Below are 16,071 nucleotides of genomic sequence, written 5' to 3'. Positions count from 1 at the left end.
AGTAGGTGGCAGTTTTGACCAGTTGATGGATAGAGGCTCTGAATTGGATCTATCCCTCCAGAAATTTCCTCCAGATGTCAGAAATACTGTGTGTAACAGTTCTGGGAGTTGAAAAAGAGGAATTTCATCTGATATAAAATACTTAAAGGAACAAAGACCATATTCATAGTCTGTAAGGTGATCTGAGATAATATTTATTTTCATAAAGCATATTGTGACCATAAAATGCATTATTTCCTACAACTCCCTACAAAGTAGAGAATCCTTATAATCTCTTAGGAGTTCACAAATCTGTAAAGAATTCCCAAGTTTTAGTGAAGGAAGCATGGTAAGTGAGCAGATCCATGTTAATCTGATAAATGCAGTGAAGAAAGGGGTGTTTCGAAGCTTGCATGACATTTACACAAAGCCAAGGTTATTTTGAATAACTGCTTGACTCATATAAATGGTTTTCTTATTTTAAAGACTATTTTTATATTTTTTGATAGTTATATATGTGTCTTTGTGCCAAACCCATTGAAATCTGACAACATTGAAATAAAGCATCCGTGTTTGGAAGAATTTGTTAGTTTAAAAATTCTTTCTTCATGGCAGTTTCTATGGTTTCCAAGTCTTTAAACATACAGCCTAAAGAATCTTTATACTTTAGAACAGGAATCCAACCCAACATATTTATCTCTTCATTTTTTTAAATGATTCTGATACATGTGTTTTAAGCAATGGTTTTCTTCATAGAATTATAAAGCGAGAGGTCAAAGATTAGCCTCAGTTAACCTTTAATACTTTACTTATAAAATGAAATTGAAAGCACAACATTGTAATCTAATACTATGTTACATTTAAATCCTTTTTTAAGGATAGGCTTTCATTGCACTTTTTCCCTTCAGTCAAATACTATGTTGGTAGATTACTTAAATAGCTGATTTTCTTTTGGGTGTCCCACTAGGTTAAGTACAGATATACATCTGTTAGGACACTTACTATCTTTTCTTTTAATTATATGTTTAAGTCTGTCTCCCTATATAGACTATGAACTCTTTCAAGTAGGTACTATCTAGCTATTACTTAAAGAATTAGTTTTAAGAGTTACTAAAATGTCCGCAAAGTTATGAGCTATGTTTTTTATAGTTTAGAGCAACGTTAGCTGTATTTGGTGACCACGAGCTGATCAGGATTATTGTCATGAATAACTTGCTACGTCAACCTCATTGCCTTATATTCAGTTTTCCCTGTATTGATAAACTGATCTACTGGCTTCTTGGACTTCTGGATCTATATTACGTCAAGACCTTCTTATGTCCACATACCATATTAAACTAGGCTCCCATTTTTCACTGATTTTTCTTTCATAATAACCTATATATTTTTTCTCTATCTTTGGAAATTTAAAAAAATTTCTTAGCCCATCTAGTACCACTTTTCCCTTTTCTTGCTTGATAGTAATGTTGTCTTAGTCATCTAGTGCTGCAATAATGGAAATACCACAAGTGGGTGGTTTTGACAAAGAGAAATTTATTCTCTCAAAATCTAGTAGGCTACAAGTCTGAATTCAGGGTGCCAGCCCCAGGGGAAGGCTTTTCTCTCTCTGTCAGCTCTGGAGGAAGGTCCTTGTCATCAATCTTCCCCTGGTCTAGCAGCTTCTCTTCACAAGAACCTTGGGTCCAAAGGACACACTCTGCTCCCAGCACTGCCTTCTTGGTGGTATGAGGTCCTCAACTCTCTGCTTGCTTCCCTTTCTTTTTATCTCTTGTAAGATAAAAGATGGTGCAGGCCACACCCTAGGGAAACCCCCTTTACATTGGATCAGGGATGTGATCTGAGTAAGGGTGTTACATCCCACCCTAATCCTCTTTAACATCATCTTATCTTGCCACATTAACCACAACCGGAGATGAGGATTTACAACACATAAGAAAATTATATCAATCACAAAATGGAGGACAATCAAACAATACTGGGAATCATGGCCTAACCAAGTTGACACATATTTTGGGGGGACACAATTCAATCCATGACAAGTGTGAATTCTTGAAGACCATGAATATAGTACATAGGAATGGTTGGCAGAGATGTGGGCCTGCTTCTCTCACCTCACCTTGTTTCTGGGGTTTGCACATATTTTAGTAAATTTTGAGAGAACAATGACAAATGACTGGATAGAAGAGCATAAGAGATTTCTCTAGATACCTGGGGGAGCTAAGAAAGTCTTATGAGATTTTTGAAAAGAGGAGAAATCTCTTTTCATAGGCATAATTGCCTATGAAAGCAATTTGAGCCAAAGAATTTTAGAGTGCAGAAACAACAACACAGGTGTAGACCAGATGACAGCTAGGACAGTTTTTGAATACCAAGCTAAACAGGTTTATACAGTGAGGGGAATTATATTGAATTTTGATATAAGCAACAATGGACAACAGAACCTTGTTGTGCACTCTGCTAATTTAACAAAGATGCCCGTCACAGAAAAAGGAAATGCCTATGGTGAACGATAATTTCAAGACTAATTTGTTGGCCAGATTGCACCAGAAACTAGATACCAAACGTTATGCTTGTTAAGTTGTACTTTAAACACATTCTGCCACTGAAAAACAATATATTCTTATACCTAAAGTGGCAGGCAAATAAAGTTGCTTCTATTTATTTCAAGATTGTGTGGTAACAGTGGAGATAATGGATTATAATAGAATTTCTTAATTCCTAGACTAGTTTAGAAGAAAATTATTTACCTTCCAATTAAATTTAAGTTCCAAGGGTAAAGTAACAAGAGTAAAATTGTCATTGTGGTCTTTTGTCTTCTTTTGCAAGCTATCATTGCAGCATTCTTATCTGTATTGACTTAAAAATTAGAGACTATTCTGAAAAGGTGGCTATTGGCTGATGAGTGAATTTAAATTTGACCGTGGAGGGTAATACTACCCCACCTTTAGCTAACAACTCTTTTAGGGGTACTGTCTAAACCAGTTCCAGATTTGAAAACATTTGTATGGATTAGATTATCTATAGAGACTAGTTCATTGTGCTATACAGTAGTTTTGTTATGGTCTATTTCCCAGTGTTGATCACATATAATGATTTTTGAAAATGCAATGATTTTTTTTATAAATGCAAAATCAATAGTAGAGTTTTTTTTTTCATAATAAAAATAAACTGGCTATGGTGAAAGAACCGCTTGCAAATCCAGAGTTGGAGTGTCAAAACAAATATATTTTAACACTGAATATTACCCACTCCTATTCTCACTTAAGAGTAGCACTGCCCCATAGGGTTTCCAAGGAATGCCTAGTGAATTTGAACTGCCGACCTTTTGGTTAGCAGCCGTAGCCCTTAAACTTTATATCACCAGGGTTTCCAAGGAGTCCTTTGGTGATACAAACAGTTAAGTATTCAACTACTAACCAAGAGGTTGGGTGTTCGAACCCACCCAGATATGCCTCAGAAGATAGGCCTGGTAGTCTGCTTCTGAAAGGTCACAACCTTGAAAACCCTATGGAGCAGTTTTTCTCTGCACACATGGGGTCACCATGAGTTGGAATCGACTCAACGGCAACTAACAACATTCTCACTTGAATCCATCCAGTCAGGTTTTGCCCCCAACAATACACCAAAATGTCTCTTGTCAAAGTCAACTGTGATCATCAACTTGTTAAATCCAATACCCAAAATTTGGCACGCAGGATTTGACTCATCATCGCCTTACCCTTGAGACACTTTTTTCATTTGGCTTCCAGAACACTGCACTCACCTTGTTTTCCTCTTACCTTATTGCATACTCCTTCTTGGTTTCCTTTGTACATTTCTCCTCATCTGCCTCACATTTTAATTCTGGAGAGCCTCAGAGATCACTCCTTGGACATGTTTGTTTTTGCTTTCTCCCTGGGTGACTTCATGCACTCTTGTGCTTTAAATACCATTTACTGGTTGACAACTACAAATGTGAAGCTCCACTCCGGAGCTCTTCTTTGAACTCTAGATTTTTATATCCAGCTGCCTACTTGATAGCTCCACTTGAATGTCTGATAGGCATCTTGGATTTAGCACTCCTTCAAAATTTGCTCTATCTTCTGGCTTCTCCTTTGTTTATTGATAAGGACAAAAATCCTGGAGTCATCTTTGATTTCTCTCCTTTTCTCACTCTCATCAAAAGCCGTCAGCAACCTGCTAAATTTTCCTTCAACATATATTCAGAATGCACTACCTCTTACCATCTTCATCATTATTCTGGTCCAAACCCTCATCACCTTTCACGTGGATAATCTCAACCTCCTAACTCACCTTCTTCCTTCCACCCTCGAGCTACCCCAAACACTCTGTTTCCAACATAGCAGCGAGAGTAATATTTTTAAAACAAAAATAACAGAATTTAACTCCTCTGTTCAAAATCCTTCAGTTGTTTCCCATTTTCATCTTGGTAAAACCAAAGTCCTTGCAGTGGCCTATAAAGCTCCTCATGATCTGGCCCTATTATCCCTCTGCCCTCAACTTCTACTATTCTTCCCCTTACTCCACTCCACTTTGCTCCAGCCACTTACCTCTTTGCTGTTCCTTGAACGTGCCAGACACACTTCAGCCCTTTGCCCCCTTTGCCCTGTCTTCAGGTACCCATCTGCTCTGCCTCTTCACCTTCTTTACGTCAGCACATAATACATGTCACTTCAGGGAGGTATCCGCACCAATCCTATTTAAAACCAAAGTCCTTTCCTTAGCTGCTGCTTTATTTTTCTCCAAAAAGGTATCAGCACTTGACATGCTATGCATTTCACATTTTTATCATTTGTTTCCCCTCACTAGACTATAAGTGCCATAAGGGCAGGAATTTTTGAGTGTTTTATTCACTGCCACATCCTCAGTGCCTAGAAAGATATCTGGCACATAATAGGTGCTCAATAAATATTTGCTGAATTTGAATTTAGATATCTGAAGCTTGATTTAATACTGGAAATTATAGTGCTTCATTCTCTAAATAAATACAGAATCTGACACCAGGCATTACTGCAAAGGCAATTAGAACAACATGACTTAGTGGAAGGTATAAAGTTTCAGTGTAAATGTGGAAAGATGTCTGGATATAATGCAAAAGGGGGTAATTAATGAGTGTAAGCATAAAAGTAACTGAGTAATCTTTATATTTTAAAAATAACTAAATTGTATTTGGGTGGAAAAATTAGCCTATACATTTACCAAGATACTGATACCATAACCTTTTCATCATTATAATAACTAGGGAGTTAATAGCATCTGCCTTTTAAATTTTACACAAGGATAAATTATACAGTGAGTGAAAGAAATAATAACAGTGCTTTATAACTCACTGTATTAGTTTCCTATGGCTGCCGTAACCAACTATCACAAAGTAAGTGACTGCAAACAACATAATTTATTTTCTCACAGTTCTGGAGCCTAGAAGCAAAATAGTTAAGGTGTCAGCAGGGCCCTGCTCCTTCTGAGAGTCGTTAGAATACTTCGTTGCCTTTTCCTAGCTTTTGGTGGTGGACTTAACTCATTAGCGTTCCTGGCATCTCTGCCTCCATTTGCACATGGCCATCTTCCCTCTGTCTGTGTCCCTTCTTGTAGAACATCAGTCTGCTCCCATATGACCACATCTTAATGAATTACATCTGCAACGACCCTATTTTCAAATAAGGCCACATTCTGAGGTCCGGTAAAGACATGAATTTTGGAGGACACTATTCATCCTGGTACAGACACTATTCCATAACATAGCTCAACTTTAGGGAGTAACAAGAGTGGCTCATTTTATACTAATTTTGCAAAATGGAAATAGTGAAGCCTAAGGAGGTTAAAAGGCTGATCAGCTAGTATGCAACTGGGGTGACTGATCTGGGGCCCAAACCCAGGTCTCCTGACTCCAGAGTCCATTCTCATTCTACTATGATCCTAATTTAGTCAGCATGTTCTCCTGAAGCCATTAAGTGATCAGTAAAATGTTAAGTAGTCGCTAAACTGACTCAGGTGATATACACCATATTGCAAGCTTGATTAACAAATTTTACCTGTTGCTGAACCACAAATTTCAAGTGAAGTTGAAATAATGTTAATCTCCGTGTAATTATTTAGCTTTCTGATTACCTGCATTTTGGCAGGCAAGACGGACTGCCACCTTTACAATAATCAGCTAATAAATCCTCATGATTGCTACACTTTTATGCAGAGCAGTAATCTGAACAAATTGGCTGCTGACAGCTGCAGTAAATTGCCAAGAATGAGTGCTGTCAGAGAACAAGTTGTTTTTATGAACATGCAGAATAAGTAAATCCCGTGTCATGCCATTTTATTTTGTTGGGGTTATTTGCAATCCAATATAGCAAGATTTATAATGTTATTTATTAGTGTGAAAACTGTTTGTTTATCCTTAAAGTGACATTGATTTGGGGTACATATATTTTAGGTTGGTGAATTGCTACTGACTTTTATTTGTGTGTTGTTATCAGGGGCTAGGCAACAGTCCTGCCCATGGCAACAAAGTGCTGCAAGCGTAAGCTTGAACACAGAGCTTTATTTCTACAATGTTTTTATTAATGATCTACTGTAAGAAAAACTTGTGCCAAATTGGCAAGTCTGGGTGAAGAACAAATGCTTTCAAATTCTGCAACCATAACAAATAAATCTATTGCTCTGTATTTTAAAAAAATTTTATTATTTTTTTTTCTGTATTTAGTGCTGAAGGATAGAGAGTACGGGATGTGTAGGTGCACAGGTGTGTTCAGAGACAGTGTGGCAAAGAAGGAAAACAGCCCTTTGACTGATGTTTTTTTAAAGGCTGATGGTGAATGTGTTTGAACATTTGACACTGTACATTCTGATTTGCAGCGTTTCTTATTTGCGACACCAGTACTGCCATGATTAAGCACAGGATCAATCTGGCTGGATTATTCATTTGAGAGCACAAAGACAGCTAGTCAGAAAATTCCAAATGAAGTGGGCTTTTTTTTAATTAAATCATTATATTTCACTATTTTTCTTACTTAGAGTTGAGTGGAATATTTTATTAGCAAGACAGACAATAATTAAGTGAAGAATGGCAAGTGTCATTGATTCTTGTCTTGGTTCTTCATAAACAACCCAATATGTTAAGATTTCAATACCTTTTCTTTTATGCATTATATATTTTTTTTCTGAAGATTTCCTCAGAAAGTTTATGCTTATTGCAGTGTTTTGGATGCAGTGAGCAGAGTTTCCAAAGACAATTTCCATGCACCACCATGTATGCATTAGTTTGCCACGGAGTTCATGAATGGAGAATTTTAGAAGTTTACAGAATTATCCTGTGGTAAAAATTTTTTTTTTTTTTTAAAGCAATTACCCCAAAGAGAGTTGAACAGTGACAACTTCTAACAACAGAAAGTACTAACAGCACTAAAAAAAAAAAAAAAAAAAAGTGCACTAAGCAATATGTAATATCAGAGGTGGTGTAAAAACCTCTGCATAATCTTAAAACTTGACAAACACTTTAGTGGTTACATATTGAATTCTGAAAAATGCAGACATACCAAGGAGTTGTGTATTCTATGAATTATAATATAATCTTTTATAATATTTATTATGTTAGTATAAAGTAGTTCTCATACATTAAGACATCTCAAAAAGGTTCATAAAATGCATTAAATTGGCTAAAAATTGTGTAAAATATATGTTTTTAAAGATTGCCTTCACCCCCAAAGAAAATCTATGGAGGCTTGCATTTCTGTTCCGAAGGCTTAACTTGTGTCTTGCTAATCAGGATGGCTTCCTAGTATCATTAGCTAGCACCACAGCGTACACTTAGAAGTTCATTGTTAAAGAGAATAGATGTAAATTTCTACCTGAGATATTCTTGATAATTTTGGATTGTCTGAGCTGTATTCTTGCAAGGTTTGATTACACCCTCATTGATTTGGAAATGATAATGTGGCTGACAGAGAACTCAACTGGAGTAGAATTGTCAGCTCTGCCACGTTCTTGCTTATCAGTGTTGCTCTCTCATGCTTGCTCAGTTAGTACTATCTTCAATCCACAGTTTCTTTACTGAGATCTTTGAAGGCAGTTGTCCATTTTGTGAGGATTAATTTAGTTAAAATTAGGTAATATAATCCAAAACTCCACTTACCAGTGCGTATATGAACTGCAATTTAGTGAAAGCAAGTCAGCAAGTAGGGGTGCCACTGTCAACCCCCCCACTTCATGCAGCTCCAACTCTTTCTCGCGATACTCTTCTGGCCATATATGACATAGCTGACACATGGGCTACTTGTGTTAATGCATATATTAAATATCGTTGAGGCTTGATTTCATTCTTATTTTTTTAATTAAAAAATGAACCCAAATAGTTCTCACATTTACTTCCTGAACCTCAATGGGAATGTATACACTCATACTCCTGGAGTGCAAATCACCAGGCTGTTTCATCAGGAAAGAAGTGATGTTGGTCACTGGCTCAGGATGATGGCAAAGGAGACACGGAAGATAAAAAGTAATAAGAACTCAAAGAGTTCTCATTCAACACTTAATACACTTGTCACAAATTCTTTTCATGTAGTCAAATAACTCAAATATATACAGTTTTTGTTTTTATTAAGTGCCAAGGATTACAACCTCTGATTTGGAAGTTAGGAAATGTGGTTTATGTTCATCACTTAATTTCTCTGAGTCTCAGTTTCCCCATTCTCAGTTTGCATTTCTGAGTCCATTTTGACAATCCTACTTTTTTATTTATTGTGTGTCAAGTTTAGTACAGACAGAAATTTTTAAAAATTTCAAACATCAAACTAAGGGATATCTGGTAATAAAACCAGATATTATATTTTCCTAGCACTTTCAGTATTTTGAAGTATATTTTCATCTATTATTTCTGTGTTTTTACAAGTCTGTGCCATAGAGAAGGCATTTCTTTAGATTTCTACCTGATAAGTGAGAAAAGTTGAGGCACAAAGAGCTTAAGTGACTTGCTTAATATCACAATACTAATGAATAATTGAACTTCATTAAAACTTTGGTGTTCTTACCCCCCAGGTATGGACTCTGAAGCCAAATAAATTTATTCAAAGAAACAGAGTCTATGATAGTTCTAGAAATAAAGTTTCTGATAAACCAAAAGGCTTGGAAGGGGCTGTATCCCCAAAATTTAACAGAGGGCCCAACACATAAAGCACTTAATAAATAGTTAATGAATGAATGAATGAGTGTTAGGAAGAAATAAAACTACCTTCTAGGGAGATGGTATAGATGTGGCAGAACAAGCACATTGTGTGCTCAGTTCCGGTGCTGCCACTGACAAATGTTGTCACTGTGGGTAAGTTTATTGGCCTATTTGAGCCTCTATTTCCTTGTCCATAAGTACTTTAGTACTTATTGAGCCCCAACTATATTCCAGGTGTTGTGCTAGGTGCTTAAAATAATACATTTTCCCTGCCCTTGAGGAACTTTATATTGAGAAAGAAAGACAACTGTAGATGATTTCAATTAGGATGGGTAAACATTAGCCAAGCAAAGATAGATGCATCTTTTCAGGCAGAAAGGATGCCACTTCCAACCACAAAAAAACAGGTGGTCCCTAGCATTGGTGGTGGGGAGAATTACAAGCAGTCTGGAATGACTTGAGTGTGTGAGTCAGAAGGTGGAACACAAGCTGATGCCAGCTCATGGAGGGCACCACTGTCTTGCTAAGGATATTTTCATAGGTAGTGGGAAGCCAGGTCCGGTTCATTTTAGACATCTGTAACTGAGGGTGTTGAACTTTGTTAGTGGTTTTTGCCTTATCGCAGATTCCCTCGCAAACAGAGCTTGAGGCAATGATTAGCTGCTGATGCTTTCTTTATTTGGGAGGAACAATCCCAGGTAGTGAGAGTGAGAGACAAAGGCTGAGGCCAGGAAGACTAGAAAGCAATGCAAAAGGGTATGTGCTAGGCGGGCCACTGTTTCCTGATGAGCCACTCAGAGAGACAGCTCGCTACTTAGCAGGTACACATACTTGGCCACTTGTAGACAGGCAATATGGAGAAACCAAGCTTTGGAACAGCCTGTGAGAGGGAGGAAGGTGTGGAAAGTATTTAGGCAATCTCCTATTCCACTGATCAGAGTTCGCCGCACAAGGAGACAACTTTGTGTTGTATCATCCAGCCATCCCACATCCTACAGTGTGGCTTTTCCTCCAAGTGCAGAAGTGGCCTTAGAAGCTAAAAACTTAGGGCATGGGGCTACTAGGGCAAGATGCACAGTGATAGCCAAAGGGGTTGCCCATTTGAGCAAATGAAAGTCAAACCTAGGGTGATATTCCATGAGGACAGTCAGTTGGTAATGGTGGTAGGATGAGGAGCGACCCCTGGGGAGCAGCCAAGTAGCAGCAGAGGCAAAGCAAGCAGCGAAGGATCCAAGAGGCCAGGCTCCAGGAAAATCTGAGAAGGCACAAAAAAATTGTTCTAAACACACCTGTGGAACCCCCAGTATAAAACAGATGGGGGGCTGCTCTTTGAATCAAAGAAGAGAGTCCACACCCTCTTCAATCATGTTCTTTCACCATGGTGTCTTTGAGGCACAACTCAGTGCTTCTTGGAACACAGTTTGAAAGGAATTAGATTATCTCCCTTTTAGCACCAACATTTAGACTTTTGTTTTCGTTTCTGTAATTTTAGAGAATCTGAAGGTATTTTAGTAATGATAGAAACTAGGGTGTTTAAACTCTGTTAGTCTCTGTGTGGTGCAAATGGTTAACACACTTGAATGCTAACCAAAAGGTTTGCAGTTCGAGTCCACCCAGAGGTTCCTTGGAAGAAAGCCCTGGCAAACTACTTCCCAGAAAATCAGTCATTGAAACCCTACGAAGCATGGTTCTGCTCTGACACATACCAGGTCAGAATCAACTTGATGGCAAATGGTGGAAGTGATAAAACTATTGTGGTTTTAAAAATCTAAGTTGATATCCAGACCCACATTGGACTCTCTCCAAATTCTTTCATTTGCAACACTGGGTCAAACCAGGAAGTAGGTACATGCTGTGGACACATCGTATATTTTTACAACACTATCATCCAATAATTGTTAAGTATTCTAAAAAAAAAAAAACCTAATAATTCTGCCTCTCAATCCTATGAATGGTGAGATAGGAGGAATTTTATTTGCCCATTTTGTAATTTATCTTGTAGTCTCATTTAGGAAAAATGCTAAGACAGACATTATTTTATGGAATGCTAAGGAGTCCCAAGGAGCCCTGGTGGCATAGTGGTTAAGAGTTTGGCTGCTAACCAAAAGGTCCGCAGTTCAAATCCACCAGCTGCTCCTTGGAAACCCTGTGGGGCAGTTCTACTCTGTCCTATAGGGTCACTATGAGTCAGAATTGACTTGACAGCAATGGATTTGTTTTTCTTTTAAGGAGTCCCTAAGGAGCCCTGGTGGCACAACAGTTAAGTAGGTGCTTGGCTGCTAACCAAAAGCTTGGTGGTTTGAACCCACCCAGTGGCTCTGCAGTAGAAAGACCTGGCAATCTTCTTCCATAAAGATATACAGCCTAGATAAACCTATGGGGCAGTTCTACTCTGTCACATGGGGTTGCTGTGAGTTAAAATGGACTCGATGGCACCTAACAACAACAAGGAGTCCCTGGGTGGTGCTAACGGTTTAGTGTTCTACTACTGGCTGAAAGGTTGATGGCTTGAACCCACCTAGAGGTACCTCTTAAGACAGCCTTGGTGATCTGCTTCTGAAAGATCGCTTTGAAAACCCTATGGGGCCGTTCTACTCTGCACACTTGGGGTCGCCTTGAGTTGGAATTGACTTGATGACAACTAACAGTAATAATAACAAATGTTGTTATCAGAAGCTATGAAAGTTGTTTTGTAATTTACATGCCCTGTGACTAGAAGAAATCAGAGTAGTCATAAAGTTAAGTAAACGGTAGACCTACAGGAATTCAGAGCCAATAGCTAAGCATAGAGAAATTCAGTATATGATCTACTTTGCTTCTGGCTTCTATTAGATTGTTTTGCTTTGGTTTCTCCTGCTTGGCATTATGAAAAGACATCTGAAGAATAATATTTATTTATTTATTTATAAGCTAAACTTGCTTTCTTAATTTCTTACTTTATAGAAATGCAGAGAAAGGGAGATGTAACAAGTGTCAATATGAATAGAGTTATAACAAATCTTAGAATTTGGGGATTTTGAGAATTCTAAGTTCATCTAGTTCAATTACCTCATATTACAGGAGAGAAACCTAAAATTCAGGAGGACAAATTGTCTTGGAAAAGGTCAGACAACTAATTAGTGAAAGATGGAGAGCCAGAACCAAGGAGCCTGATTCCCAACCCGGGGCTCATTTCCCTATATCATCTGCTATGGACGTGTTCTTGGAGTTAGTTCATGAATATGCTTTAATACTTTCCAAATTTACATTTGCATTTTTATAGCAATACAAAACCATTTATTTTCACCTACTCTGGATCATCTGGATGACCATCTTATAATCTAATACTGCCATTTCTTGTATATTCAAGCTATATAATGAATCCTTCCTCTGTTCTGGGCTTAATGGTATGGGGGAGCCCAATACAGGTGAATTTGCCCCACAGCAATTAGTACCATATTCACATTGCAACAGGCTGTTTTGTAAGGATACCATGTTTATACGTTGAAGTCCAAATCATTTAAAAGCAACAAGGAGGTAGCAAAGACTTTTTCTCTACCCAATTTCAGCAGTAATTTGATTTAATTTGATGCCCATCTAATGTAGATGTCAGTGATACTGTAATGCTATAATGCTAGCTTTATCCTCAAGTTAACAAGACAATTTGGCTTAGTTATCCAGTGACACTTCATTTAAAATGGCATCCGAGGATTATTTCTGAACCGAGTTTTTAGATAAATAGGAGATATGCTTAACCTCAACTAGCAAAAAGGGCTTTGAAGTCATCAGTGCTCTTTTGTCCAATGCATTTGTGTAAACAGACATTGTCTACATTAGAACTGTGAAAACCAAAATTCTGAAGCTTTAAATATAGGACAGGACAGGAGACTAACTCTACTGGAACATCTAATGTTGAAAATATAGTTTTGGCAGAAAAATATGATCCTTCCTATGAACTTATAGTGTTGATTTGAATTTCATTAGCCTCATAGTTTTTAAAATTCAATTTTTTTCTTAGTTTCTCATTTTATAAGAGCTGTAACTTAAGACCTTCTTGCCTAGTTTGCATGTATTTAAAAAGCATTGTAATAAAAATAACATAATTTCAAACTTGGAGTTTTTTTTTTAGAACCACCGCTAACAGCACACACTTTCTCCATGGACACATGATTGCTTAATGACAAAATGGTCAAGGAAAAAGCCTAGATCTTAGATTCCAATGTCCCAGGTTCAGGTCCTGGCTCTGCTGATAACTAACTGTATGCCTCCATTAAATCATGTAGTCCCTCTGGCACTCAGTTTTCTCATTGGTAAATTAGGAGATGGCAGGCATCACAAACCCTTATGCTGATTGGTACCAGGTACAGTAATTAAGTGAAACAGACCATCTGTAAATAATAAGGAGTATTAGGGACAGTAACTCAGAGGACATCTGCCTGTCTAAAATTATTTAAATTCCAAACTTTTTTTTTTTAGCATTACAAGCGAAAACAAATGAATCTGTGGACCAGATTCCATCTGGAAGTTGCCAGCTTGCAATTCCTGCACTGGATTATCTTTAGAGCAGCTTCCCCAGCTCTAAAACATTAAATGTAATGACTCTAATATAAATGAGAAGTAGTTCAGCATCTATAGGACCAGCATAAAGTAGTAATAAGCATAGAAGCAACTCCTCTAGAATGTTTCAATGTGCTTTAGTGTTTTAAGAGTGGTGCAGCTGGGGACCATAGTCTTGGGGGACATCTAGGTCATTTGGCATAACATAGCTTGTAAAGAAAATGTTCAACATCCCACTTTGGCAAGTGTCATCTAGGGTCTTAAAAGTGGCCATCTAAGATACATCTGTTGGTCCCATCCCATCCAGAGCAAAGAAGAATGAAGAAAATCAAAGACACAAGGAAAATATTAGCCCAGAGGGCTAAAGGACCACATGAACCATAGATCCCACCAGCCTGAGACCAGAAGAACTAGATGGTGCCCGGCTACCACCAACAACCGCTCTGACAGGGATCACATCAGAGAGTCCCATACAAAGCAGGAGAAAAATGTAGAACAGAATTCAAATTCACAAAAAAAGACCAGAGTTATGTCTGACAGAGACTGGGGGAATCCCAAGACTATAGCCCCAGCTCACTCTGCTGAAACCATTCCCAAAGCCACTTTTCAAAGATTAAACAAGCCTATAAAATAAAAAATAACACACTTGAGGAATGTACTTCTTAGTTCAATCAAATAGAGACCAAATTGGACAGGAACTGGATGAATGGACACAGGGAGCCCAGGGTGGAAAGGGGAAGCATGCTATCACATTGTAGGGATTACAACCAATGCTACCAAACAGTATGTGTATAAATTTTTGAATGAGGAATTAACTTGAACTGTAAACTTATACCTAAAGCACAACAAAATTAACAACAACAATAACAGCAACAACAAAAGAGTGGTATAGCATCAAAAAAAAAAAAAAAGTAATGCAAGCAGAGGCCTGGGAAGTACACTATCGAAGTGAGTGGAAGACCCTTCTTGGTCCCAACTGTTTTCAACCAAAATTGCCATCTGAATTTTAACCCTGTTCAATTCTCTAGTATCGTACTCCAAACTCAACAAACCACCAGCCAGGCACTGTGCCAGATGCTGGAAACATCTGTATGTAGAAAATCATATTTGTGTTTTGCCTTAATACTTTATTAGAGAGTAGTTTTGATTGATTGTTTTTTACCATTGTATTTTTGCCCTCATTTAGTTCCAGGCATTAGTAACAAAAAGTTAATTCCAGTTAAAATTAGAATATTAGATAAGGCATTTGATAGATTTTTCTCCCTTTAAAATTTATGGGCACAGCATAACAGTATTTTGAAATGGATGTTGTATTAGCAGAAACAATGTGGCTACTTGATATACGTTCTAACTCTAGGGAGATGTTTTCTGGAATTGGTCATTGTTGTTGTGTGCCGTGGAGTCGATTCCAACTCATAGCAACCCAATATGGCAGAAAAGAACAGTCCCATAGGGTTTTCTAGGCTGTAATCTTTATGGGAGCAGATTGCCAGGTCTTTTCTCCATAGAACCACTGGATAGGTTTGAACTGCTAACCTTTTGGTTAGCAGCCAAGTACTTAACCATTCACCACCAGGGCTCCCTTTGCAGACTTGGTACAGACTTTAATTTCTTGCTTTTTCAATTGTTAGCATTTAACATACAGAGACTTTCTGCCACTGACCAGGGAGCTTCTTTTCCTTTTTTTTTTTTTTGCATCTATATTCCTCTTCCTTTCATTTGTTTCTAGTCCTGGCTGTTTCCCATGTTAGCTAATAGGAAAAAAACAAAAGGAAAATGTCAGACTTGGATTCAATTTCTAAAAATCACTCATGCTAAAAACGTGGCTGAGCAAAACTATGAGCTTTGAGGCCCTGTTCATAGGAGTTTAATTGAAAAGCAAAACAATAGACAATAAATAGACAGGATGACAAATAAGGAGGAGCAAGAATTTAATCTGCCCTTCATAGGTGCTCACCCCTTTTATGATATGTTACCACATTTATTCATGCAATTGGCTATTTCCTACCTTAAATGCCTTTTATTCATGCCTGCCACCTTTGTCTCAGTTCACTGACCTTGTGGTTACCACATTATCTTTCTCCTCAAAATCAGTTGGCATTTTAATGAAAAGAGTTTGCAAGGTGTTGAGCTCTGAGAGTGGTAGACAGAGCATGGGCTGCCACGTTATGAAACCCCTGAGAGGACAACTCTGTGCCCGACACTTGAACTATAATGTTTTTAAGGAATTTATTTTTTACTTAGATTTAAACAGTGTACTATTTAATAAAATGGCATGGCATTAAAAATGTTAAACTTCTGACATCACCATAGTACATATTCTTATTTGCTCCTTAATAACACTTATGAATGAAAGGAAAGCACCCACTGTTGTAAAACTGATGCAAAAACTTAGATTCTCG

The 16,071-nt window shown here is 37.7% G+C and overlaps 1 protein-coding gene across 9 annotated transcripts in view; it reads left to right on the top strand.

Annotated features, from left to right (window-relative positions):
* The window catches only part of MCTP1 (multiple C2 and transmembrane domain containing 1), a 610,169-nt gene that overhangs the window by 400,094 nt on the left and 194,004 nt on the right, over positions 1-16,071 (top strand). The gene's annotated exons all lie outside the window — the stretch shown is intronic.

This window comes from Elephas maximus, chromosome 2 (genome assembly GCF_024166365.1).
Source record: "Elephas maximus indicus isolate mEleMax1 chromosome 2, mEleMax1 primary haplotype, whole genome shotgun sequence".
NCBI lineage: Eukaryota > Metazoa > Chordata > Mammalia > Proboscidea > Elephantidae > Elephas > Elephas maximus.
Note: the sequence above shows the minus strand (reverse complement) of the source record. Positions and strands in the feature narration are given on the sequence as shown.